Genomic DNA, 26579 nt, shown 5'->3' with positions numbered 1-26579 from the left:
CAACCAGCATGTCCTCAGCTTGGACCTAGGCTTCAGACACCTGAGTTTTGCTTTATTTAACTAACTATGGAACCAGCATAGACTGACCTACTCACTAGAGAGCAGAGGACTTTGGGCTTGCCATGAAATATGAGAATAAGCTGCTTAAACTCAAATCCTAACCCATAGAGTTGGCCCCCTGAGCATGAATCTTGTCCTAAGGTCTACAGCACAGGTTCTGTAAGGCAAAGTCAGCGAGTTATCTGTATAACCTATTAGCTTGCTGTTCGTTATAGAATATACTCCTCCTGCTCATCTGACAACTCTCCTCTGGGTGGGGGGACACAGGAAAATCACCACCGTAGGATACATCCTTCTCATCGGACCATGGCTTAGGCAGAATTTCCTAATGACTCCTTCACAAGCCAACCCTCAGTCACATCAGAGTTTGATGTCACTGAGGTTGGGATGAAAGGGAAGGGACGGAGCCATTTCCTTTGGATCCCTGTCACTGCAGTCAAACAGCATAATTGAAAGTGTTCTCCTTTCTTGAACAGTGAGTCAGCTAGCATTCAAAAAAGGAAAAGGGCTTCTGGTTCTCAATCTTTTCTGTAGACAGATTTGAAACACAAATACCGTGGGGGCAGTTCTCACTGTTGCTCATGATAGGCATTTCCAGGAGCCCTGTGGTCAGGGCTGAATTTCTGCACAGAAGCATCATTTTAGATGAAGCTTAGAATGTGTAAAAGAACACACATGCCAGATATATGCGAGCATCTGATATTCTTCGAGAAAGTGGCAGTGAGAGGTAAAGTAGAAAGAGGACCAAAATATGAGGTCTCAGACCAGCATCCTCTCCTTGGCTGTGCCATCCCACCATGCTGTGATTTTGCATTTAACATACCTGAGCTTCAATGCCCTTATCTATTAAATGATTCCACTATTGACTTTCTTCAGCCACACAAGGAATATTTCAAGGGCCAGAAGAGAAAATGTAAGTGCAAATATTTTCTGATTAGTAAAGTATCCTCTAAAAAATGAATACTATGAACATCAAGCTTCATTGTGGTTCAAGTCCACACAAAACACAGTCATATATACAAAGTCATGAGATTATGAACCATTTCTAAGTGAGGATGTGTTATGAAAGTCAAGGCTCTAGTATTGATTACAACAATAAGAGCAGCAAGGTTTGAGTATTTAATTTTCTTACTAGAGAACTCTTTGGTTAGGTTGAGGAATCAATCAAAGGTGATGCAAACAGGTGGAAGAATGAAGATTTCACATTTACAGTCAGGTTGAAATTGGAGCAATTAGCTTTTGAAGAGCTAAGGAGATGTAAACAACACTTCCAACGTGGTTTGGCTCTATGTCTCCACCCAAACTCACCTAGAATTGTAATTCCTGTAAGCCCCACTTGGGACCAGGTGGAGGTAAGTGGATCATGGGTATGGTTTCCCCCATGCTATTCTTGTGATAGTGAGGGAGTCTCACATGATCTGATGGGTTTACAAGCGTCTGGCATTTCCCCTGCTTGCACTCACTCTGTCCTGCTGCCCTGTGAAGAAGGTGCCTGCTTCTCCTTTGCCTTCTGCCAAGATTGTAAGTTTCCTGAGGCTTCCCCAACCATGCGGTACTGTGAGTCAATTAAACCTCTTTCCTTTATAAATTACCCAGTCCCAGGTATTTCTTCATTGTAGTGTGAGAACGGACAACTTCCACATGTCATCTTCAGTGGCTCCTGTATGTACCATTTGCTATGGAACCCCTGTCATAGGCCATCATCTTCTCCTGAAAGGTCTGTTTTATCTTCTGCATATGTCTTTGGAGCAGGGATTTTGTTTCTTGATTTTACAAGTACCTAAGGATAGTAAATTGGGCTGAGAACAAGTAAGGAACATGGGAAGGAAACACTTGGGGTAAAATCTGGACAATCCAACATGTCTACATATTTGCCACATTATAAGTAAGGCCACACAGTGCAGGGAAGGTGGAACAATTGTGTGTGTGTGTCTGTGGTGGGGGGGAGGGGGCGTGGAATAGAACACTCCAATCAGAGCACGGTTAAGAAGTCACTCTCGTTTTCCAGTTTCTCACCTCTTTACCCCCAAACATGAAAGATTGTGAGGCAAACATCATTGTATTAGTCAGGGTTCTCTAGAGGAACAGGATAAACAGGATAGATGTATATCTGAAAGGGAGTATATTAAGGAGTATTGACTCACACAATCACCAGGTAAAGTCCCACACAGGCTGTCTGCAAGCTGAGGAGCAAGGAAGGCAGTCCAAGACCCAAAACCTCAAAAGTAGAGAAGCCAACAGTACAGCCTTCAGTCGGTGGCCAAAGGCCTGAGAGCTCCTGGCAAACCACTGGTGCAACCCCAAGAGTCCAAAAGCTGAAGAACTTGGAGTCCAATGTTTGACGGCAGGAGGCATCCAGCACAAGAGAGAAATGCAGGCTGGAAGACTCAGCCCAGTCTAATCCTTTCCCATTCCTTTATCTGCTTTTATCCTAGCCTTGCTGGCAGCTGATTAAATGGTGCCAGATTCAAGGTGAGACTGGCTGTCCCAGCCCACTGACTCCAATGTTAATCTCCTTTGGCAACATCCTCACAGATACACCCAGGAACAACACTTTGCATCCTTCAATCCAATCAAGTTGACGCTCAATATTAACCATCACAGCAATACGTGGTGGGATTTACAGAATAGGGTAATGGGGTTTTGTGTTTCCTTTCCAAGCCCAACAGGCTGCTTCTATAATGAATTCTTTTAAATTGAAAACGTGACTTGTTGGACAGATACCTCCAAACTCATTCAGAATGTCTTGTGGTAAGGCCTGGGAATTTGCATTTTCAAAAGCATTGTCGTGATTTGTATGCACAAATATGTCCTGGGAACTCCGATTTGCCCTCCTCCCTTTATCCTACAGAGTGCTTCCAATGGCTGAATGGAGAGTGAAGGAAAGAGACTTAGGTGGTCTCCCTTTGTCCCAAGTTCAAATTTACCAGTGAAGAGGATTTCACTGGTGCAGTCCTCATTGTGACCTCGAACACAGCTATCGTGGTATGAAGTTTTCAACGTTGACCCCATCACAGGCCTCTTCATTTTTGGTTTTGCGGCTCTTAGGTTATAAGATGTCGAATCTATTTTACTACGCTGGCAGCAGCCACATAGAACTTTCTGTACAGCATACCATGTCTTTCTTAGATGACAACTTACAGGTGGAAATGATCCAGAATGGAACTGGGTGACAGTCTACTCCTGTGCTGTCCAATATGAAACCCAGCAGCCCCAAGTGAACTTGAAATGTGGCTAGTTCAAGCTGGGATAAGCAGGAATTGTAAAATGCAGATTGGATTTCAGGCAGTGCCAAAAAAAAAAATAGAATGTAAAATATCTCATTAATAATTTTTATATTAGAATAATATTGTGAATATATTGGGTTCCATAAAATATATTACTGGGATTAATTTTAGCTATTTCTTTTTTTTTTAATGTGGCTACTGGCGAACTTAAAATTACACACGTTTCACATTGTATGTTCCACTGTGAGTGCTGGGTTAGCTTCTACTACGGATACAGAATATTTAAAACCATAATGCTAAGTGATAAAAATGGGAGCTAGATTCATATATTCTGTAAAATCTCAATTTCTCTTACACACACACACACACACAAACACACACACATACACCAGAGTGATACATACAGTATTAAAAATCAGGATTCAAAATTAATACCTTTCAAGTTCTTTAAGCCTTCCATTTAACCAGGATCACGTGTTAAGTTTAGGATGCAGGGGCTTCCATGCACTAATCAAGGACCCCTCAGTTGCATGCCTCAGGGAAATGACACATGACTAGTATGACACTTGATGCCTGTGAATTACAGAACAGAGAATATTCATTCCAAAGATGCTAAAAGACTAATCTGATTTCAAGTGTCATCTGTGGTCAGCACTGGAGGGTGTGCTATTTCTTGGCATCATAGAAATATCAATCATTCGAATTCAAACCTTGTGTGCAAAATTTGGCCTGGGTACCACAGCCTTCATATACTCCAGAAGAAGATACAGAGGGTCAGAGAAACTGGGCTGCTTAGGTAAACCGAATTCCTCAGCCCAATGCAGAAGTCAGAAGAAGAGGTTCAGTTTTAAGTAAACACAAGCGTTGAAACAGTAGCTGTGCTACTGCCCCGAGCCCCAGGCATTGGTGAGATTCCGAATATTCCTTCCTTCTCTGCCCCCTGGTTGTGCTTGTTCCCTTTGAAGAATAATTAAGATTTAATGGCATATTCTCACAGTTTTTTGTCTGCCTGCTTTCTGACTGCCTACTGTGCAGAATGCTTGTGTTTGATCCCGGTCATTGCAAGAACTGTACAGTAATTGCCTATCTGGTGACTGGTTAATGGAGGTCCCCAGAGAGCCAGAACGCTGCTCGTTTGAAGTTCTTCTTGTTTACTGTTGGCCCTTCTGGTTTAATCTATATCATCAGAGAGCCTTGCTCAATTATTGGCAGTTCAATCTCTTCTCATTGGGATACAGGAACTGGGTAAACACATTTTTTTTTTTTTGCTTCTTTTTCTTCTCTTTCATTTGTTTTCTTTTTTCTTTTTAAAAATATTTCTTCTTGTCTTACCCAGATGGATCCACCTCGGTAAAGCATGATGTTATCTTGTGCCAGGGGATGTGTAGACCACCTGTGACGCAGCTCTTCAGGCTGCTTTTCCCAAAGACAGCAGGTTGGAGGGCAACCAATCATATGGAATGGTTCTGCTCTCCATTTCAGGAGAAAATGACTTCTGCCCATCCTGTAGGATCCAAATGAGGGAGTGCCTTCTCCAGGAGACCTATTAGACACTGCAAACCCAACTCTGGCTGGTTTATTGGCCTGTTCACTCAGGGTTATTATTATTATTAGAAAACTTCTCAATATTAACTTTGGTCATTTGTGAAATGTTTGTCCCTCTAAACATGGGAGCTCCAAACAACCCAATGTTACATCTTCATATCTCAAACCCTGGGGTTAAAGAGCCTTCTAACAGCATGGTTAAGGTGTGTTTGCAGACTAAGTGGATGTTCTCTAGGTCATGCTAACATTGCTCTGTCCTTTCTAGGAAAGGAAGAATTCCTCACTAGCTACCAGAGTTCCATGCCCTTCTCTGCTTAACTCTTATTGTCGGGAAATATGGAATTAGAGACATTTCTAAAATAGGAGTTTGGATGTCATTAGAGTAGGGGACCCTGTTGCTGCTAAGATTAGCACAGACAGAGGTTAGGGGTCAGAAGCTATGTAAGGACTTTGAGAAATCTGGCCAGGATGCCTCTAAAGGCTTTTAGCAGCTTAAATGGGGATAGCAACTCCAGTTGACCCAATAGCACTTTTTAAAATTAGACCTAAGCAAAGTGTCTCAGAGCTTTCCCCATGATTAATATCTGAGCATTGGAAGAGCGAACCATACTTCCCACGTGGAGGGCTAAGATCCACATGCAGATAGGTGATTAAAGACAAAGAGACGCAAGAGATGAACAAAAAGACACACTGTTGCTAATGAGGTTCAAGATCCTGAATCCAACATAAACTCTAGACTTAACTAATCATTATATGAAAAAGTACTTTTTCTTTAGTTGATTTGATCTAATTATTTCCAAAATAATCTTAATGCATGGAATTACACGTAACACGAATAGCACCACAATCCTGATGTAAATATGTTTTGTACATTTGGACAACCTTGAATTGGAAAACTTGTACCAGCAATACATTTCAAGTTCCACTGAAAATAATTATCTCAATCACACTTCCGTTCAGTCAGTCATAGGAAATTCCTTTCCTAAGTCAGGCAGCGTGGTAAAGGTACTTTTCATGTATTCGTTGATTTAACCTCGTAACAATGTCACATGACCTAACGACTTTTGTTACTATTTTTATCTTTATTTAAGGAGAGAGATAAACCAAGGTTGAGAGTGGCGAAACAGTCTTTGTCAGTGTTGTGGATGAGATTCAAATTCAGGTTTCCCTGTCTGCAGAACTCTTCAAGATTATGCTACGTTTGTAACAATAATAATATGATTACCTGTATTTTATTGTTTACTATGTAGAATGATTAAGTAACCAGGCTTAAAGTTAAGCTTGATAAGATAATTCATATAAAATATCCCATGTTGTGCTGTGTTTTTTAGCTCATTATCCTTATAATCTTTTCAGGTGTGTGGGAATTAATTTTGCCATTTTACTGATAGGGCGGGAGACTGATTCCCCACCTGCAAATTGAAATGCTTGCCCGAGGTCCCATAGCGGATGAGTGACAGAATTCGAGTGTGAACCCACTTCTCACTCCAGTTCATCCAAGGTGAACATTTATCCTTAGGTAAACTCATTTTCAATACTTGAGCAACTTCTCTCAGGAATCCTCACATCACCAAGAACCCCAAGTCCAATTTAGAAAACCTTATTAGTCTAATAAGACTTCAGTTCCATCAGCATAATTGGCAGGCACCTCAATCGCAGAAAGTCTAATTATTCTATACTGGATTCCTCATTACTGGGCTTGGAGGGGAGGCAAAATGTGGAGAGAGAAGGAAACACTTGTCAGAAACTGCAGTTGTAGTTTGAGACCTCCCTGCAAGGCCAAAAGCTGTTGCCCGAGGTCTTGGGGGTATTGGAAATCTGGAAGAGGACGTCAGTGTACCGTTAGCCTCCTACGTTCATGTTGGTTTGGGGGCAAAATAGCCAAAAGTTAATATCCAAACTGCATTACAGGAATTAAGACTTTTAGAGAACCTCTGCAGCAGGAAAACCTCAGAACTCAGTGGCACGCTTAGCCTTAAATTACTTTGTTTCTTCTAGAAATGAAGAGTGTAAAATTAGCTTTTCTTTAGAACTAAAAACAACTATAACAAATGCACAATAGACACCCTATGCTTTTTAGACATCAAATAGTCTTCTTTTGGGGGAGGTAAAATATCACCCTTGCTTTCTTTTCTTTTCTTTTTTTTTTTTTTGAGGCAGAGTCTTGCTCTGTCACTCAGGCTGGAGTACAGTGGCATGATCTCAGCTCACTGCAATCTTCGCCTCCCTGGTGCAAGCGATTCTCCTGCCTCAGCCTCCCGAGTAGCTGGGACTACAGGCGTCCACCACTATGCCCAGCTAATTTTTGAAGTTTTAGTAGAGACAGGGTTTCACCATGTTGGCCAGGCTGGTCTCAAACCCCTGACCTCAGGTAACCCACCTGCCTCAGCCTCCCAAAGTGCTGGGATTACAGGCATGAGCCACCACTCCCGGCCCCTTGCTTTCTTTTCAGCCTTCAAAACTAAGATGGCATTTTCAATGGCATCCGTACAATACATTCCTAGAAATAAAAAGGATAACTCACAGGTGATGCACATCTTTGAAGCATTTGACATATGTTGCTAAATTGTCTACCATGTGCCAATCTTCAGTCCTCTGAATTTTCTCTTATTTCCATAATCGTTCATTGTTATTAGCTGGGTAGAAAAAAAAAACTAAATTTAAATTCTGCTTTTTTAATTTACTCACTGTTTGACCCTGAACAAGTCTAGACTCCAAACTTTTGCAAAATGATGACAATAAAAAACAGTAGTAACAATACAAATGTTACCTAAGATGGTCCTGATGAAGGTTGAATAGATGATGCTAAGGGCTGGGTAAGTATTGTTATCGGTGCACATATAACAAGCTCCAGTAACACATTGCAATATGTGCTCTAACAGTTAAACCCCAGGGTGCTTGAGAGCCAGTGGGAGGATCCGATAAACAAGACTTGAATATCAAGGCAGGCTTTCTGAAGGAGGTGACATCTTCACAGAATGGGTTTCAATTTACTTTTACCACTTTCAACATTTCATGGATTTTTAAAGACTCAGATTGTGATTTTCCAGTCCACATTCCAAGTCAGTCAGACTCCTGCCTCCTCAGAAGGCAAACAGTGTTCAAACAGTGTCCTGACTCTAAAAAAGCACCAGCTGACGGGGCGCGGTGGCTCACGCCTGTAATCCCAGCACTTTGGGAGGCTGAGGCAGGCAGATCACGAGGTCAGGAGATCGAGACCATCCTGGCCAACATGGTGAAACCCCATTTCTACTAAAAATACAAAAAATTAGCCGGATATGGTGGCGGGAGCCTGTAGTCCCAGCTACTCGGGAGGCTGAGGCAGGGGAATTGTTTGAATGTGGGAGGTGGAGATTGCAGTGAGCTGAGATTGCACCACTGAACGCCAGTCTAGTGACAGAGAGCGACTCTACCAAAAAACAAACAAACAAAAAACAGCACTAGCTATCAGAAGACAATAAATTTTCTTGTTTCACATTACACCAATAAACACTAAGTTGAATATTTTAATGTATTGATCTTTACTACATCACAACTGTTCCCATTTTACAAGCTGTTTCATGATTTTTAAAATTAGTTCACTTTTAATTGACAAATAATAAGTGTGTATATTTATGAAGTACAATGTGATGTCTTGATCTGTGTGTACGCTGCAGAAAGATTCAATCAAGCTAAATAACATACCTGTCACCTCACCACCTTATCATTTTTTGGTGGTCAGAATTTTAAAAATCTATTAGCAACTTTGAATCGTACAATACATCATTTTTAACTATGGTCACTACGCAGTACGATAGTTTTCTAAAACATCCCTTCTGTCTAACTGAAACTTTGTGCCCCTTGAGAAGTATCTTCCTTTTCCCAATCCCTCCTCCTTTCCACCCAGCCTCTGATAACACCTTTCTCCGCTCTGCGTCTGTGGAATCTACTTTTTTAGATTCCACATATAAACCATTTCATACTTTAAAAACAAAACCTTTAAACAAGAATAAGATGTAACCACAGCATGAAAAGAAGCCCGATTCAGCAGTAAAAGCCACTTAATTATGTGTACATATCCAAGAGGGCTATTATGCCCCTGCTTTCTCTAAACAAAGCTTCTAAAGGAATTTTCTCTAAAAGTACCATTAAGAACTCAACTCAACTTACAAACACATGCACCCCCCGGGACTCCACCAAGACCAAGTTATTCCACTTCATTTCAACGCACAACTTGTTATATCAACTAGTCAGTAGGTGTAATTGTTCCACACCAACCATTTTTGACGAAACCAATATTGGTTGATAGACTAACCTCTCAATTTGTCTTACTTCATTCTTGAAAAAAAAAAAAAAAAGAAAGAAATCTATGCATTTTTGGACATCCACATGTTCCAGAATATCCATGATATACTAGAAGCACGCCTTTGGTGTTCCTTCATCTCATTCACTGGTGATCCTCTAACAATTTTAATGATATATATCTGACTTGTCCAGTATTTCCTGTTTTTACACCTGACTCAAAATTAACAAGAGGCAGTTTGAGATTATTGGAAGAGATTTGTACTTCCAGTCAGGAAAGCTGTATTCTAATCACAATCCTGCCACTGGAATCCAAGGTAAGTCATATACCCTCTCTGGGTTGTTTCTTCTTGTTTAAAATAAAAGTGTATTGAAGGGTTCAGCTGTCTATAACAAAAGAGAAGGAAGGAAAGAAGGAAGGAAGAAAAGAAGGAAGGAAGGAAGGAAGGAAAGAAGGAAGGAAGGAAGATAAGTTTATTTCTGTTTCATATAAAAATAGCCCAGTGTAGGTAAGTCAAGACCGGTACAGTAGCTCTATGGTTTCAGAGACCTAGGCTTTTAATCTTATTGCTCCACTATCCTCAGCATGTTGACTTCATGGTACCAGAGAGCTGACCTAGCTCCGGCCACCACAACCAGGTTCCAGCCAACAAGAAGGAGAAAGGACATACTCTTCTTTTTCAAGGAGACTCTCCAGAAGACTCTTGTGACACTTCTACCTATAGACCTTCGGCCAGAATTTCGTTACACATCACATCTAGCTTTGAGAGAGGTTAAAAAAAGAGTAAACTTCTGGTTGGGAAGTCATGTATCTAGCTGAAAATCAGAATTCTGTCACTAAGAAAGAAGAACGAAGGCAAGAATAAGTATCAGGCAGCATCCAGCATCCCGTCTCAAAGCATTAGACCATGAGTGGCCCAGAGGCTGATATGGACGAAAAGTCCAAGCTACCTGAGATTAATGTACAATATTTTAGCATTTTCATTTCATGAAAGAATTACAAGTGGGACAGTTAATGAAACTCCTCTTGTCTGTTTCGGCATATATATTTTTGACCGAGACTGACACAGGTCACGAGAATGACTCTGCAGAGCTTTCAAAACTTTTCCTAATTCTGTGCCTCTCCTAACTCTACAGGAACGCCCAAATTCTACGAAAAAGGAACCAGATGGGAACAGTATCAGGGGAAAGAAAATACCATAGTTTGCCTCAGAAATGTTTCTCTTTTCCCTCTGATGTCTCCTACTTTCTTTTAGGAAAATTTATAGCATCTTATGACCAATTTTCTATGCATAAAAACCTAAAAAATGGAGAATTTTCTAACCTCCTTGGAGCATGAATCTGCAAGGTCCAGTTGGCTGCCCGTATAGCACAGAGCTCATGCATCAACCAAGAGCAAAAGTGAGAAGCATTTTAAAAGCCTCATTTGGGGGTTCAGTGGAAGAGAAAAGAAAATGCTGGCCAGGCACGGTGACTGGTGCCTATAGTTCCAGCACTTTGGGAAGCTGAGGTGAGATAATTGTTTTGAGCCCAGGAGTTTAAGACCAGCCTGGGCAACACAATGAGATCCCATCTCTACATAAAGAAAAAAAAAATCAGCTGGAAGTTGTGGCACATGTCTGTAGTCCCAGCTACTTGGGAGGGCTGAGATGGGAGGATTGCTTGAGCCCAGGAGGTTGAGGCTGCAGTGGGCTATGATTGCACCACTGCACTCCAGCCTGTACAACAGAGCAAGACCCTGTCTCAAAAAAAGTAATAATCTGAAAACGAAATGCTTTAAATAGAAAGTGGTGACCACCTTGACCCATACTGCTTAAGCAAGAAACTCTTGCTATGCCCCCAGTTATGTTTGGCATCACCCTAATAGGGTTGACAGAGCTGCACAAATCAAAAAGTAGGGTCAACGAAGTTAAATAATGACCAAAATGAAAGCCCCCACCACGTAGCAAAAGCAGTGCTAGCAAACTCTATTGAATTCAGATCCTGTCACTCTTGTCTGGTATTGTATCCCCAAGCACCTAGTTGAGTGTCCAGCATCTGTGATCAATAAGTATTGTTTGATTGAATGAATGAGCAAGTGAATGGCTAACTCCAAAGTTCATGTTCTTTTCCTGTATCCATCTTCCACCATGATTAGTGCTGTGTTCTCCCTGCTAGAAATACTTGGCAAATCGGAAGGTGATAAAACCTACAATGGAGCAGATTCCCACTGTGCTGCAGAATTGGAAACCACATCTTATCGCTGCATAATAGCCCTGGTTCTATTTCCCACATCACAGAGAATGCAGCCTACAAGAGATTGAGTTATTCCACACAAAGACTTCACAGGAGGAAGAAAAAAAATGTTGTTTTGATTCACTCTTTTTTTTGTCATTTCAAATACAATAATGCACATTTTTATCAGAAGCTAAATGATAGTGCTTACAGTATTTAATATCTGAATTCAATTATGTTTCTGAAGGCTTATTACCATAGTAAAAGGAAAAATAGTTCAGAGAATTTCTAAAAGCATCAGGGTACAGTTGTTAGGGGAAAAGTACACACTGTTAAAGAAACTATGTACTTACATAAAAGAGAGACAGTAAGACCAGCACAGACAGAGAAACACACACACACACACACACACACACACACACGCATGCATGCACATGCACACATACGGCAGAAACACACACATAGATAGGAAGGATAAAGAGACAGAGAGCTTCCAGTATGTTCCTCCCATGTTCTTCACAGCTCTTGCACCATCCTCTCTTTGTATCCATATGCAAAATAATGAATTTGGACCCATAGCTTATACCATACACAGCGCTCAACTAAAAATGCATTAAAGGCTTAAACAGAAACTGTAAAACTCCTAGGAGAAAACATGGAGGAAAACTTCATGACATTGTGACATTGGTCTTGGCAATTAATTCATGGATAATGTATCAAAGCACAGGTAATGAAGGCAAAATCACCAAGTGGGACAACTTCCAAGCTACAAAGCTTCTGCACAGCAAAAGAAACAATCAAAGAAGTGATAGGAAACCTATGCAATGGAAGAAGATATTTGCAAGCCACATACCAGATAAGGGATTAATTACTAAAATATTTAAGAAACTCCTACAACTCAATAGCAAAAAACAAAAAAACCTAACAACCCAATTTGAAAATGGGTAAAGGACTTGAATAGACATTTCTGCATATGGCCAACATGTATAAGGGGAGATATTCAGCAGCACTCATCAGGGAAATGCAAGTCAAATCCACAAGGACATATCACTTCACACCTATTACCTTAGAATTATTTTTTAAAAGAAGACATGTGTTGGTGAGGACATGAAAAAATGGAACCCTTATACATTGTTGGTGGGAATGAAAATGGTGCATCTGCCGTAGGAAACAGTATGAGGATTCCTCAAAAAATTAGAAATAGTACTGTCATCTTATCTAGACATCAGACTTCCGGATATTTAGCCGAGAGATTTGAAAGCAGAATCTTGAATAGATGTTTGTATACCCCGTTTATAGCAGCATTCTTTACAATAGATAAAATATAAAAGCAATTCAAGTGTCCATCAATGGCTAAATGGATACGTAAAATGTGGTGTATACATACAATGGAATATTTTCCAGCTTTCATTTAATTTATTCTTGTTTTGGAGATAGAGTCGCCCAGGCTGCAGTGCAGTGGCGCAATCTTGGCTCACAGAAAACCTCCACCTTGTGGGTTCAAGCGATTCTTTTGCCTCAGCCTCCCAGGTAGCTGGGATTACAGATGAGCACCACCGAGCCTGGCTAATTTTTGTATTTTTATTAGAGACAGAGTTTCACCATGTTGTCCAGGCTGGTCTCAAACTCCTAAACCCGATCCACCCGCCTCAGCCTCCCAAAGTGCTGAGATTACAGCCGTGAGCCACCGCGCCTGGCCAATATTTTCCAGCTTTTAAAAGGCAATTCTGACATATGCTACAACATAGATGAACCTCGAGGAAATAACAGTCAGTGAAATTAGTCAGTTAGGACAAATATCACATAATTCCTCTTGTATGAGGTATCTAAAATACTCAAATACAGAGAAGCAGAAAGTAGAATGGTGGTTGCCAGGGGTAGGGCTGAGGGAGAAACAGGAAGCTGTTATTCAATGGGCATAAAGTTTCATTCATGCAAGATAAAGAAGCTCTAGAGGTCTGCTGTACAACATTATGCCTATAGGTAACAATACTGTATTGAATATTTAAAAATATGCTGGCTGGGCAACCGTGGCTCACGCCTGTAATCCCAGCACTTTGGGACACCAAGGCAGGTAGATCGCCTGAGGTCAGGAATTTGAGACCAGTCTGGCCAACATGGTGAAACCCCGTCTCTACTGAAAATACAAAAATTAGCCTGGCATGGTGGTGCATGCCTCTAATCCCAGCTATTTGGGAGGCTGAGGTAGGAGAATCACTTGAACCCGGGAGGCGGAGGTTGCAGTGAGCTGAGATTGCACCACTGCACTCCAGCCGGGGTGACAGAGCAAGACTCTTTCTCAAAAAACATTAAAAAAATTATATATACATATATACGCACACATATACACACATATATATACATATATACATATACTGATATATACATATATATACTTACATATATATGCGCTAAGTGGGTAGATCTCCCATTAAGTGTTCTTACCACAATAAAATAATAACAATAAATAATATCCTCCAATCATTTTTTATGATTTAGCTGGAGTAATTTGTCAAAGAGCAAATATGATATTTTCACCCATCTGCCTAAAATCCTGTGATATGTTTCCCACTGGTCATGGGATTAAGGCCAGAACTCTACACTGGCTCCCACTGGCCGAATCTGGGACAATGTAAGCATTGAAATAAACAATGACAGAAATGCATTATTACCTATTAAGTAAAATAAGAGTCTATGAATTCATGATGATATTTATAGATTAACTAATAGGAAGGGAAGCTTTTTCTTATTTTATATTGCCAAAAAACAAATATTGAATAAATGGCAGACTTAGAAAACCCCCAGTGGATGCTAAAATTAGAGAGTGAAAGATTGATGGATAACAGGATATTCACATAGTCAAATGAATTTTCCTCTAATCACTTATTATTTACAAAACATACAATGTAACTTTACAAAGAGGTAACCTGGCAGATGCCAGCTTAACAAAGTGGCCACACTTATTTATTTATTTTTATGTTTTTTTAATTTTTAATTTTTAAAAATTTTTGTAGGTACATAGTAGGTGCACATATGAGGTACATGAAATATTTTGGTACAGACATGCAATGGGAAATAAGTATATCACGGAGAATGGGGTACCCATCCCCTCAAGCATTTATCCTTCAAGTTATAAATAATCCATTTACATTATTTATTTAAAAATATATGTTAATCGTATATAATAACCTTGAGCAGTAGGATATAACTCTCACATGCTTAGTGTTCCAATAATGGAACAGTAGGCATAAGTGGGCTAAAGGAATCTAAAGCATGATCCTGAATTGCACACAGAGGAAAGCATTAGCTATAGTGGGCAATATTTGGATTATTGTCACATTTGAGTATGGGCTCTGGATTAAATTATAGCATTGTGTCAAAGTTGAAGTTTCTGTTTTTGATTATTGCATTGTGTTTATGTAAGAGACTATCCTTGCTTTTCAAAAAGACATTGAAGAATTTAGGAATAAAGGGATATGATAATTCAATTTACCCCAAATGAGGGAAATTAGATCTATATTTAAATCTATCTCTCTCTCTAATAGTTACTATCTATAATCTATAATCTATCTATCTATAATATATCTATATCTATATGTCTATATCTATCTATAATCTTTGTATGTGTACATTATATATTTGTATATATGTATATGTGTGTTACCCGAAAAGGTACTGGTGCATACTTACAGATATAAGGTATATAGAACGAAAAGTCAGTGATTCAAAAGGAGATACTTTTGTAAACAATTGAGTAAAGAGTATTCTTGTACTTTCTTACAACTCATCCTTAAGTTTGATAAATATTAAACTACCAAGTTGCATCCTATCCTGAATACCCTACTTGAGGTCTTATAACAGTTGGTGCACACCTCCCCTTTATGTTATCCCTTGCTCTAAAATCCAGACGTTCTGCTTTTTTTTTTTTTTTTTTTGACGGAGTCTTGCTCGGTTTCCCAGGCTGGAGTGTAGTGGTGCAATCTCGTCTCACTGCAATCTCTGCCTCCTGGGTTCAAGCAATTCTTTTGCCTCAGCTCCCTGCCCAGTAGCTGGGATTACAGGTGCATGCCACCACGCCCGGCTAATTTTTGTATTTTTAGTAGAGATGGGTGGGGTTTTGCCATGTTGGCCAGGCTGGTCTCGAACTCCTGACCTCAGATGATCCACCCACCTTGGCCTCCCAAAGTGCTGGGATTACAGGCGTGAGCCACCACACTCAGCTAAGATGTTCTGCCTTTAATCTCTCAAGTTCACTATGCTGAGTTCTACCACCAGCCCCTTCATAGACCACTCTTCCTGCAACTCCCTTCTGCTCACCTTCACCTCTGCTAGGTAAGATCTCATGGAATTAGAGCTTGGCATAACGCTTTTCCAACAGAGATGGAGAGTGTCATTTGCATAAAACCATTTTTGTTATCTAATATGACTTTGTTTCTTGATATGTTTACGCCAATGAAAAATCACTGCTTAAAAGAGTATCGAAGCCTTAAAAATAATATGTATTTTGCTATAATTAACGTTTTTGCATGAAAACATTGAAAATTATAAAAAAAAATAAACCCCAACTTCATCATTTTAATACTGAATACTGTTAACACATTCTCTTTTGTCTTTCTGCTGACAGAAAGAGAGAGATTGGAGAAAAGGAGGACTGTGGGCTCCAGCACCATGCTTCTGAATTAAAGAACTTTGCATCCTTCTTTGTTGATGATATAATTACATAACATTCACAGGCCACCCACTGACCAACTGCATTGGGTCAAAACATTACCTTTTAAAGTTTTGTTTAAATGTTGCTGGGAAATCCTTCGTTCTGTGTTTTCTTCTCTGCACATCGGGTAGACCATGGCTTGTTCACTTTAAACCAAGGGAGAGCCTTGTATCCTGGAAGCCTTCGTCTCAATACATTCCAGCATCAGCACAATCTAACGGGCCACATCAATCGCTTTGCAGTCACAGACAGAGGCCAATTTCTCTCGAGAAGTGAGCTGAAGCTCAATGATTAAGAAATCTGGGGACTCAAGGCTCCTCTCTCTGTCTTTCTTTGGTTCTCTAGATGTGGTACATTATTCAAAGTCCACATCTCTTTGCTTCACCATGTTTAAAATAGAAAGGAGAAATCTAATTTTATGCTCACTTTTATTCTTCCATTTATTCAATCAAAGTAGCACTCATTGGGCACCATTTCTAAGCGAGGCACTCTTACTGGGTAGGGATACTGAGCAGAAGCGATCATCTTTCCGTCGGATGCTCTCCCCCCAGCGGGACAGACAGGTATTGAACAGAATATTATAATACAATGCAATCAGTTTTGCAGTAAGAGGATAGTCTCCATGCTAGAGGAGTTTAGAAGAGAATTTTTCTGAAATAATCTTTAGCCTGGCTTCAACAACGACGGTGAGGAGCCAAGAGAAGAATTGCATGTTATTGCAGAATACTGAGGCCTGTGCACCAGTCCAGGGCTGATAAAGGCGGCAGAGTGGCTGCTGATCTCCAGCCTGGGTCCTTGGCAGACATTATTAATCAACCCTTATTACCCTTTGAATCCGATTTCGAAAGCTCTTAAGTGTGCCTCAAAATCTGAATCCAAATGTTTTGGATTCAGTCAAACCTTCGTTAGAACTCAGCCTCTCTAATGGTGGGATAGATAAACTTGGGTAAGACAATCAACATTTCTTACTTCCTCAAATTCTCCTCCTTACAGAGCTCATGTGATAATTAAGTGAAATAATATAGGTAAAGCTCTACCTTAGACACTACTGATGGGATTTGTGAAGTGACGCTGCCACATTGGAAGACAGTTTCCTTAAAGTTAGGCATAAGTTTGCCACACGTGATAGCCACTCTTTTTTTTTTGAGACAGAGTCTTGCTTTGTCGCCCAGGCTGGAGTGCAATGGCGTGATCTCTGCTCACTGCAACCTCTGCCTCCTGGGTTCAAGTGATTCTTCTGCCTCAGCCTCCCAAGTAGCTGGGATTACAGGCATGTGCCACCACACCCGGCTAATTTTTGTATTTTTAGTAGAAATGGGGTTTCACCATGTTGGCCAGGCTGGTCTCAAACTCCTGACCTCAGGTGATCTGCCCACCTCAGCCTCCCAAAGTGCTAGGATTACAGGTGTGAGCCACCACGCCCGGCCAACAATTCTATTCCTAAGTATTTAAGGAAATGAGAACATATATCCACCCCCAAATTTGCTATGTGCATGTTAATAGTGGCATTATTTATAATAGTCAGAAAATGGAAGCAACTCAGATACATGTCAACTAATGACTGGATAAATCAGATGTGATCTATCCATATAATGAAATATTATTTAGAAATCAAAAAGAACAAAGTACTCATCCATACTACAACAGAGATGAACCTTAAAATCATTATATGAAGTGACAGAAAACACTACATATTATGTGATTCTGGTTACCCATTAAGTCGAGAAAAGGCAAAGTATAACAAGTTACTGGCTCCCTGGGACTGAAGATAGGAACAATGATTGACTGAAAATGGGCTTGAGAGAGTTTTTTAGGGTGATGGAAATGTTATAAAATTGTATCGTGGTGGTGGTTACACAACTCTGTAAATTCACTTAAAAATCATTGTCTTGTACACTTAAAATAATCGAATTTTGAGTTATATAAATAACACCTCACTGAAGCTGTTGAAAAGATATATAAAGTTTTAGGATGGAATCTAGACACATTCAACACTGTTATTCCAACTCTCTTCTTTCAAAAAGTCTTCTCGGACTAGTCCTGTCACCCAACATAAACTACTTTCTCTACATCACTGTATTTGTAGTTATTTCTTGGCATCGAAACCCAACTTACCTCATGACATGGCTTGTTGTTTGACATTGCATAATTTAACTTTTGGTATACATATTTTAATACCTCCCCAAAAGAATGTAAACTCCCCGAGGATAGGGATAATCTCTTATTTATGTTTGTATCCTCATCCTTGGCATGTAGCCTTTAGCTTGGCTGGGGGCACAAAATTCAAATTCCAATATTTATTAATGTATTATTAACTTCGACACTAAAAAAAAAGAACTTTTTTGCCAACTGTGGTTTCTGAGTGAGAAAGGGAAGTAATCACAAGAATGGCTACTTTCAAGGGTGAACACATTTTAGAAAACAGAGCAGCATAAAAGCAAGATCAATTCAGAGACACTGCTGATTCAGGCTCAGCGTGGCTAATTAATTTACACTGCCATGATCACTGCAGACACATCTAAATTTTAGATTATTTTTATCTTGGCAAAGAAACCCTAACCCAAGCCAGCCTTTTGTTGCTAAGCATTTAGCGAAACAGACATTAAAGGAATTGGAGGAAAAAATTAAAGCTTCCGTTAGGTATTTTTTTAATGACAAATTGATGTCTTTTAGAACAATTCAAAGAGTAGTATTTTATGTAAGAACAACCTTTAAGTCAATTAAATTAATTGATGTGTGTGTTAAGATCAGCCAATGAGTTCACTGTCTTTCATCTAAACAGGAAAAAGAAGTTGGAATGGCTTTGTAGAATTTCAGATGCGAAGGTTGCTTTGAGCTCATTAAGTGCTGCTCAAACTTTTAATGGTAGTTGAAGGCAAACACTGAAGATAATGCTTCAGAATTTTGCAGTTTTGTCTTACAGTGAAGGGAGGTAAGAGTGAACTAGACAATTGTTGTTTTATCTATCAGCATCCGCTTCCCCTTATTTGGGGATAGGACCTCAGTTCTCCTTTAGGAGCTCCCCCTACCCCCGTTCTTTGTTTAGGTGGCACTGAACCAACACCCATATGACCTGAGCTCCTCTATCCATGAGGACCCACAACCGTTGTCCAGCTATAGCTTGTGATATTAAAATAGCCAAACCAAAATCATTGAATTCTCATACTTTCTGTGAACACTGTGAAAGAGAAACTGTTTTGCTTTTGTTTCTTTCTATTTAAAAACATCTTTAAAACTTTTCTAAAAAGTTGAAAATTGCAAAGATGCGATTATCTTGATATCCTTCAAATAGATTTACAGTTTTTAAATACGTTAACACTTCAATATGTTCTGACTCTTTCTCATTCTCACTCTCTCAGTGTGTGGGGGGGTGCGTATATATATGAATCTGTGAGCATAAAGTCTATATTTTTTTTCTGCATCACTTGAGAACAAGTCACAGCTACAATGATACTTTATTACAAAATATTTCAGCAGGTAAATTCTAAGAACAGGAACATTCTCCTATGTAACCATAATATAATTATCAAATTCAAGGCTGGCGCACGGTGGCTCATGCTTGTAATCCAAGCACTTTGGGTGGCCAAGGCAGGTAAATCGCTTGAGGTCAGGAGTTTGAGACCAGCCTGTCCAACATGGCGAAACTCTGCCTGTAATAAAAACACAAAAATTAAATGGGTGTGGTAGAACACATCTGTAGTCCCAGCTACTTGGGGGCTGAGGTGGGAGGATTGCTTGAGCCTGGGAGTGGAGGCTGCAGAGTCAAGATTGCACCACTGCACTCCAGCCTGGGTGACAGAGTAAGACTCTGTCAAAAAAAACAAAAAAACCAAAAAACCAAAAAAATCAAATTCAAGCACTTTAATGTGGACACAATATCATTATCTAATGTTTTGAAATTTAGTAAAGTGTGTTAACAATGTCCCTTACAACATTTTAAATTCCAGGATCCAAGCCAAGGTCACACATTGCCTACCTGCCATGTTTCATGACTGGAAACAGTTTCCCAGCCTTTCTTTGTCTTTCATGGCAGTGAAATTGTGTGAAAACTGAAGGCAAGTTGTTCTCTGGAATGTCCCTTAATGTTGGTTTGCCTGATTTCCCCTCATTTAAAAAATTTTTTTATTTCCATAGGTTTTTGGGGAACAGGTGGTATTTGGTTACCGGAGAAAGTTCTTTAGCGGTGGTTTGTGAGATTTTTGTGCACCCATCACCTAAGCAGTATACACTGAATCCAATTTGTAGTCTTTTATTCCTCAACCCTTTCCCACTCTTTCCCCTTGAGTCATCAAAGTCCATTGTATCATTCTTATGCCTTTGCATCCTCGTAGCTTAGCTCCCACTTATGAGTGAGAACATAACGATGTTTGGTTTTCCATTCCTGAGTTACTTCACTTAGAATAATAGTCTCCATTCCTCCCGTTTTTAAATTTAGGCTTTGCATCTTTTGGCAATAATGCCAAAAACTATCTTTTTCCTCATTGCATCACTAGGAATAATACACTCTCTTTGCAACGGGAGAATATAAATTTGTAGCTACTGGTCATCATCTATGCTCTTACTGGAGAAGTCCTGCCTTATGATCAGGCAGCAGAGAGGAAAGCAGGCAAACACGTGGAGAGGAATGGAGCCCTGATGATATCGTTGCAATGAATGGCAGCTCTCACTGCCTCAATAGAGCCCTCCAGACATCAGTTTTGTTAGCCAATCAAATGCTGGGTTAAACTCAATTTTTTTTTTCCACAAGCCAATACATTTTGCAAGCCAATACAGTATTAGGTTATTAGATGTTTTCATTTGCAATGGAAAGAGGACTAATATGGTCAGGTCATAAAAGGAAAGGAAGAAATGTTGAAAGAAGGTAGATAGAAAACAAGGAAGGAAAGGAAAATGTAAGGAAAGAGAACTCTAACCCCTAACAAAGAAAAAAAAATGGAAAGAAAGGAAAACAAAAAGAAATAAGGGGAAGAAGAAAGACAGAAAGGAAGAAATGAAGCAAGAGATAATAAGATGAAGAAAAGAAGGAAAAGCAATCCACAGGGGCTGCTGGAATTTGGCCCTGATGCATGCTCCACCGCTGCCTAAGGCTTTTGCAGAATGCAAGCTCAAGTGTGCTGAGGAACAGGTGCTTGCGTTTCCTCTGTTCTGGCCTCCTTGCTCTGCCACCACACTGCTGCCAACACTGCTGCTGACCTCCTGAGATTGTCACTGCACGTGGCTCTGCTCTCAGAGTTCATTGTTGCTACCACACCGGGCCACCTCCCAAGTGAGGACAGGGCCCTTGCCTAATTCCTCAAGCACACCTGAGTCTGGGCTGCAGCTTTGAAAATATATGGAAGGCTGGGGATTAAGACAGCAAATATATTGCAAATAAATCTTACAATGACAGAAACCCTCCTTTGGTGCTGTACAAAGCTGTGCCTCTGACACTTCTTTATTCGGCAGCTTACCACTCTCTACACTGAAACATAATGGGTGCCTCTTTACCATTGATTCTGTCCCAAATGGAGGGGAAAGATTTTACTTATGCCAAACTGTCACCTACACTTAATCCTTCTCATTCCCTGTCCCAGGAATAATTGCTTTCCAAGATGATCAACGGTAAGAGTATTCCTTCACTTTAGTGGAAACCATAGGCCCAAGACTACTTGAAAATAGCGCCATATTAGTGGACTTCCCAACTTCTAACCCAACACAACTCACGACCCCTTATATCCTTTCCCAACTGAGATCACATCAACTTCCATGCAACTTTATTTTCAAACCTTTAGCACTGAGATTTTCAAAAGTTTTTGGCCTACTCTTACGTATGATCCAACATAATGGGTGCACCAAAATCTCACATATCACCACTAAAGAACTTACTGTGTAACCAAATACCACCTGTCCTCCAAAAACCTATGAAATTAAAAGAAAGAAAGAAAGAAAAGAAATGGAGAAACAAAACAAAACATGAAAAAAAAAATAAAAAGGCAAAGATGATCTATTGAGAACCCTGAGATTGGGCAGACGTTGGATATAATAAAAATTTCATGAAGACAAGATCTGCAGACTCGAGAGCCAGGTGAATAAGGAGTTTTGGACGACAATTTGGGAAAAGAGCAGGAGATCTTCAGCAAAGTATTCAGAAAACAATGAAGATAAGGTTTCTTTCCTGGAGGAGGTTTTGTGGAATAGTTCTATAAGGATAAGTGATAGGGTAATAATGCTTATTAACTAGGAAAAGATAGTGATTATGGGAGGCAGTAGCTTTTTCTACGTTAATTTCAAGGGCTTCATTCAAGAGGCAACCTAGACAAGCCACAGGTAAATCCTTTCTTGTTGATTTACACAGGGTTTGACACAGTAACTTTCCTTCCATGGGATCCTAAATCTGGCCAGTATTCTAGGAAATGGCAAAGAAGATGTTTGTAAAACCACTTTTTTGAGTCTACTTTTGTCCAAAATTGCAAAAAATAGCACAATTGTTTTTTATTCTCCTTGGTTTATTTTTTCTAGACCTTTCCCACTTCTTCTGATATTTGCCTAACCACTCAACTATTGCTTCTTGCTGTTAAAAAAATGACCACCATTGACTCCTCCATGTGAATTAGTAGTACTCACTTCAATAAAGAATGATAGAAGAAATTATGATGACTCTGATGATTCTGGATCCTCATAAAACAGAAGAAAAGGTAAAGCAAGAGTCCCAATGTGAGTTTGAAGAGTTTACCCTCCTGGTAAGAGCCCTTGGGAGAAGATACATCTTTAATGAGATTTCAGATTCATTTTTACCTGGGTATCAGGGAGATTATTGGCCGGAAGCCCATTCCAATGCCTTTCAAAACAGTGTGAAGATGGCTTTTGCACTATCTACGAAATCCTACCTTAACTAATTTTATTCTTCCAGTAGATAACACAGTCTCTGTATCATATGCCTTCACGTATATTTCTCCACTGAGATAGAATTTCCTCTCCTACCTCTCTTATGCTTTATGAGTCAGAGTCTTGATATCAGAATAAATATAAATAAACAAAACAAAGCAAACAAATGCTACACATATCAAAATGCTGGTGATGCTTTTTTATCTGCCCATTTGTGGCCACTGTCAACAATGAATCACCAGTTATCAGTCTTCACAACTGGCTTGTTCTGTGTGTGCTGCTATAACAAAATATCTTGGACTGGGTAATTTATAAAGAACAAAAATTAATTTCTTACAGTGCTGGGAACTGGGAAGTCCAAGATCAAGGCATTGGCATTGGTGTCTGTGGAGAGCTGCTCTCTGCTTCCAAGATGCTGCCTTGCTTCTGTGTTCTCACATGGTGAAAGGCAGAAGGGCAAGAGTCTGCTCCTCTCAGTCTTGAGCCCTTTTATAAGAGTGCTCATCTTATTTATGAGGGCAGAACTCACATGACTTAACACCTCCCACAAGCAACATCTCATAATACTACTGCATTAGTGAATATGTTTCAACATGAATTTGAAAGAGGACACCATCACTGAAACCAGAGCAACAATGAACAAGACGCAGTCAGGTTTCTGGGTGGCTGGAGAATATTTCACAAAATAGAGCCTCTCGAATTCAAGCACTTTGACCTAGGGGATTGCCCCCCGGTACTTTTTCTCCAAGCCTGTTTTCTTTTGCCTGGGTAACCAGTATAATAAACTTTCATAATCTAGCTTCACAGAGGGAAGTAGATTAAAAGCCACAAATTGCGAGAAGAAAAGGAGTTTTCTGGAAGTTGATGATAATTAGAAGTAAAATCGGATGCCAGACTTACAGTGAGGAAAAAGAGCAAGTCTTAAAAATCACACAAAAAGCAGACAGAGTAGTTTCAAAAGCTGAGGATTTCTGGGGGCATTTAGTGCTAAGACAAACCTGCCTTCCCACCTGAGTCAACCCCAGAGCATCCTCTTTTTATGTTACCCTCGCCCAAAGAACCTGTTTGACATTTGACCTTGAATCCTTAGAGAAAAGGTATATTGTGTTGGATAAATTTTTCTTTAGAGAGCAGAAGGGAAAGTGAGATGTTTATTTAAAATGCTTCTATGAAAAATAAAAGGTAAAGTAAGAACAAATCACTTGAGTATATAAAGAGCTCAAACTTAAGTTATTTAGAAATTAAATTGTCATAGAGCAATTCACATTCTTATGTTGCCTGATAAATGAGTTATCAGAACAGAAGAGATGATATATGGCTAGGTGCTATCATGGTGGGAAAGGAGAGAAACCTGTCCCAAGAGAAACCAAAGATTTTAAGGCAGTGTTGCAAGCCCCTTCCTGCTATTGAGACCTCGTCACCTTTAAATCTAAAGCTTCTGAAATCTGGAAAAAAAAAAAAAAATTACCAACATTGGCACCAACTGCCCACTACAGCATATTTGCCAGTGCTGGTGTGATGGTTGAATTTATTCTGGTCCAGAACAGTGAACAACATCAGAGGAAAAAGGAGTCAGCGTTGCCCATCCTAGAGAAATGGGTGCAAAGAGTCAGCACCCATGGACTGATCCTGAGAAACACATTTCAGCTCTGAGGCTAGAAGTGTTTGTCAAGCCTCTTTTTAGCCATCCCTGGCTAATAAGATTTTAAGGCAAGCTGCCCTGAAAGCTGGTTTAAATTTGATTATTGCCATTTGGAATTCTCCAGATTCCTCTCAGATTTACTGGTCAAAGTCTTAAGGTCACACAAGCCACAGAAATACTAGAAAAAAAAGGCAGAAAAAAGATAAATCTACATCTTTCAACTCCCCCCTGCATAGAAAATATATGAGGATACCACCAGCATGAAACAAATGCTATGAGGTAGATACTATCCTGATTTTGACAGGTGAGAAACAAGGAGAAACCAGAAAGTTTTGTTACTTTTTACCCACTTTCTGAATTAAACAGTAAGCCAAAAACATTTTTTTTTTTTTTTTAAAAGAAATGAGGTGAGGAGTGACTTAATGAGTACAATGTACACTATTTGGGTGATGGTTACACCAAAAGCCCAGAGTTGGCCAGGCACGGTGGCTCACACCTGTAATCCCAACACTTTGGGAAGTCGAGGTGGGAGGATCACCTGAGGTCAGGAGTTCAAGACCAGCCTGAGCAACATGGTAAAACCCCAACTCTACTAAGAATACAAAAATTACCCAAGCATGGTGGTGCATGCCTGTAGTCCCAGTTACTTGGGAGGCTGAGGCAGGAGAATCACTTGAACCCAGAAGGCAGAGGTTGCAGTGAACTGAGATTGCACCACTGTACTCCAGCCTGGGCAATAGAGTAAGACTGTCTCAATAATAATAATAATAATAATAAAATAAATAAATACCCAGAGTTTACCACTACACAACACATCCATGTAACAAAACTGCACTGTACCCCTGAAATTTGTACCAATAAAAAAGAAGTACTTGAAATAATATGCAAGTCCACTGCTGCTTAATCTGTAGCCAGAGTTCCTTTCACTACACTGTGTACATGAAGGATAAGTCCAAGTAAAGATACAGTCAACAACCTGGAAAGAAAGCACACACGGGGCAAAGCGGATGATCAGTTTCATAATCAGAGATTTTTCATGAATGGACACCAGAGTCTCTGTCAGGTGGGGCAGCCCTGGGAAGCACCCGATAGCCGTTGTTTCTATTAGTATCTCACCCCGGAGACGAGAGGCTGTCTCTGAGGGTTTTCTAGTACCTCATTTTTTTCTTTTGTGCTAAGGTCTCTCGAGGCTTCTCTCTGGACTGAACCTCTTCAAGTGGATAAAATCCACTTTTCTTAACAAAAGAACATTGTCAACAACGAGAATCTTGATTAAGGCCAACAATAACCCCAACTATGACCGTCACTGATTGAGTACTCAGTAGCATACACAGCCAGGACTAAGCACATTATACACATTAACAATTTTAATCTTTGATGTACCCATTGGGTTACCGGGAAGGTTGAAGGAGATAAACACTCCTTCAGATAAACTGAAAAGCATGATAAATGTATGAATCAATATTATCATCATTGTTGTTTTTATTGACCTAAATCTAGCTTTTGAATATAAAGTCTCAACTTTTCTTTCTGTAAAATCTCTGTCAATTTTTCCTCTTACCTGCCTCTCAAATAAACGCCTTCCCCATCACCATGGCTGCTGACCTTATTAAATGTCTTGTCATTGTCTGGACGGAGGGGTAGCGGAACAAAGAACAAAGATGACTAAGATGGCATATTTCCGGGTTCTTCATCACCAACTTTCCCGCGCCCGGGAAAAAGCACAGGTCAACTGCGCAGGCGCAACATGACGTCCGACCGAGGAAACAGAAACCAACCTGGCCGAGCCTACCGCACGCCCCCGACCCGCCCATGTCCCGCCTACTGCCCTCCCACTCCCAGGCCCTAGACACAAAAGCCGCTCCGGGCCGTCGCAGGGCGCGAACTTCCTCGGGCCCTCCTTTTTTTTTTTTTGAGAGGGAGTCTTGCTCTGTCGCCCAGGCTGGAGTGCAGTGGCGCGATCTCGGCTCACTGCAAGCTCCGCCTCCCGGGTTCACGCCATTCTCCTGCCTCAGCCTCCTGAGTAGCTGGGACT

The 26579-nt window shown here is 40.2% G+C and overlaps 1 long non-coding RNA gene across 2 annotated transcripts in view; it reads right to left on the bottom strand.

Moving 5' to 3' along the window:
- The window catches only part of LOC102141943 (uncharacterized), an 88922-nt gene extending 62683 nt beyond the window's left edge, over positions 1 to 26239 (bottom strand). The window contains exons 1-3 of one of the 2 annotated variants that reach the window (XR_006694669.2): positions 26106 to 26239; positions 7357 to 7468; positions 3723 to 3860 (exon numbers count right to left, since the gene is read on the bottom strand). This is a non-coding gene — a long non-coding RNA (uncharacterized lncRNA). The remainder of the gene's footprint in view (positions 1 to 3722; positions 3861 to 7356; positions 7469 to 26105) is intronic. The other variant, XR_012429125.1, reaches the window with a different exon arrangement.
- Positions 26240 to 26579: the final 340 nt, after the last annotated feature.

Source organism: Macaca fascicularis, chromosome 20 (assembly GCF_037993035.2).
Source record: "Macaca fascicularis isolate 582-1 chromosome 20, T2T-MFA8v1.1".
NCBI classification, from domain to species: Eukaryota; Metazoa; Chordata; class Mammalia; order Primates; family Cercopithecidae; genus Macaca; species Macaca fascicularis.
This window is presented reverse-complemented; position numbering and strand designations above follow the sequence as displayed.